Source organism: Sapajus apella, unplaced genomic scaffold (assembly GCF_009761245.1).
Source record: "Sapajus apella isolate SASKATOON/1434 unplaced genomic scaffold, GSC_monkey_1.0 scaffold12, whole genome shotgun sequence".
NCBI classification, from domain to species: domain Eukaryota; kingdom Metazoa; phylum Chordata; class Mammalia; order Primates; family Cebidae; genus Sapajus; species Sapajus apella.
The window spans coordinates 37860321-37862763 of record NW_022436952.1 but is presented as its reverse complement, the minus strand read 5'-3'; the positions used below and the strand labels follow the sequence as shown (position 1 = coordinate 37862763).

Sequence of the window (2443 nt, the reverse complement as noted above, 5' to 3'; positions counted from 1 at the left end):
TCAGGAGGCTGAGGCAGGAGAATTGCCTGAACCCAGCCTCCTGAGTAGCTGGGATTACAGGCACGCGCCACCATGCCCAGCTAATTTTTTGTATTTTTAGTAGAGACGGGGTTTCACCATGTTGACCAGGATGGTCTCGATCTCTTGACCTCGTGATCCACCCGCCTCGGCCTCCCAAAGTGCTGGGATTACAGGCGTGAGCCACCGCGCCCGGCCAATTTTTTTTTTTTTTTAACAAGAGCACAAATTTATTTGGTTCTAATTTAAATTAGTTTTCATTAGTTTAAATCCTTGAGGGGTACAGCATGAGGGTACAGCATCACTCCGATTCTGTGTCCAATAGCCTTAGCAGGAAGATTGCTTCAGAATTTGGCACAAACCACGCCACTGTTTCTGTGGGCCCGAGTTACCTTTCCCCAGATTACCTGGTTTTGTTTGGTTTGCCACCCGGAGGCATTGTGTTATTCTTTGCCTTGTGTACATAAGCACATCTCTTGCTCAAATAGAATTCTGTTTCATCTTGAGTATAAACACCTTCAATTTTAAGAAAAGCTGTGTGCTCTCTTTGATTCTGGAGACTCTGCTTATAGCCAGCAAAAATGGCCTTGGACCACAGCCTTCCAGACAGGTTTCCTTTTAGAAGTCTTGTTCTCAGCAGGATCCAAGATAGCAGGAAAAGCCTAAATGAAAACATTTTGATATACATCTTTTATTTTTGAGACAGAGTCTTGCTCTGTTGCCCAGGCTGGAGTTCAGTGGTGTGATCTTGGCTCACTACAATCTTCTCCTCCTGGGATCAAGCGATTCTCCTGCCTCAGCTACCTGAGTAGCTGGGATCACAGGTGCCCCCCACCACACCTGGCTAATTTTTTTTGTTGTTGTTTGTACTTTTAGTAGAGACAGGGTTTTGCCATGTTGGTTAGGCTGGTCTCCAATGCCTAACCTCAAGCAATCCACCCGCCTTGGCCTCTCAAAGTGCTGGGACTACAGGCGTGAATCACCACAACCAGCCTGTATTTTTATATAAATCTAACAAAATACGTTCAAGATCTATGAGGAAAACTAAAAACTCTAAATTTATAAAATCAGAGAAGAACCAAATAAATAGGGAGATGTTCAATGATCATGGGTAGGAAAGCTCAATATTATCAAGACGTCAATTCTTCACAACTTGACCTATAGATTGCAACACAATCTCAATCAAAATTCCAGCAAATGATTGTATGGATATCAACAAACTAATTCTATAGCCAACACAATACTGAAGGAGAAAGCAAAGTCAGAAGACAGACAAAGTCAGAGCACTGATATTACCTAACTTCAAGACTTACTATAAAGCTACAGTAATCAAGATAGTGTGGTATTCTTAAGAGAATAGACAAATAGATCAATGGAAAAGAATAGAGACCAGAAAAAGACCTGGCAGAAAAGTAGAGGGGGAGGGTAATAGGATGGGGAGGGGAAGAGGATGGAGCATAAAGGGTGGGGAGGGGAGGGGAGGTGGAGGACAGGTAGAAGACTGAAAAGGGATAGAGGGAAGAAGCCTGGAAAATATAAACCAGGATGGGTTCTAGAGCACCTACGGATAGGCTTGGAGAGCAGGCAGGACGCCTTTTCCTTTGAGACTGGGGAAAAACATGGGGACTGCTGGTAAGACAGATATTTGTTCAGAGGCAGGACAAGAAGTTGAGGGAATCCCTGACTGATGTAATATGCTATTCATCCAGCAAATATTTGTTGGGCAGCATTTATGTGTCAAGCCCTAAGGCTAGTGCTAGAGATTCAGAGATGACTAAGACAAGACTCTTGCTCTCTCAGAACTTAGAATCTGGCCAGGACCCGTGGCTCACGCCTATAATCCCAGCACTTTGGGAGGCTGAGGCAAGCAGATCACTTGAGGTCAGGAGTACGAGACCCGCCTGGCCAACATGGTGAAAGCTTGTCTCTACTAAAAGTACAAAAAGGCTGGGTGTGGTGGTTCACGCTTGTAATCCCAGCACTTTGGGAGGCCAAGGCAGGCGGATCACCTGAGGTCAGGAGTTCAAGACCAGCCTGACGAATATGGTGACACCCCGTCTCTATAAAAAAAAAAGTACAAAAAAATTAGTCAGGCATGTTGGTGTGCATACGTAATTCCAACTACTCAGGAGGACTAAGGCAGGAGAATCGCTCGAACCTAGGAGGTGGAGGTTGCAGTGAGCTGAGATTGTGCCACATTCCAGCCTGGGCAACAGAGCAAAGCTCTGTCATTAAAAAAAAAAAAAAAATGAAAAAGAAAAAAATTTAGAATGTAATGGTCTCTACTTTCTTTCCTTTTTTTTTTGACAGAAGATCTCACTCTGTCACCCGGGCTGAAGCGCAGTGGTGTGATCTGGGCTCACTACAGTGATTCTAGTTGCGGAATAAAAGATGTCCTGGAAAGGCCGGGTGCGGTGGCTCACGC

General features: G+C 44.7%; 1 pseudogene; it reads right to left on the bottom strand.

The window, feature by feature from the left end:
- Positions 1-278: 278 nt before the first annotated feature.
- Positions 279-706, bottom strand: LOC116552679 (annotated as a pseudogene).
- Positions 707-2443: the final 1737 nt, after the last annotated feature.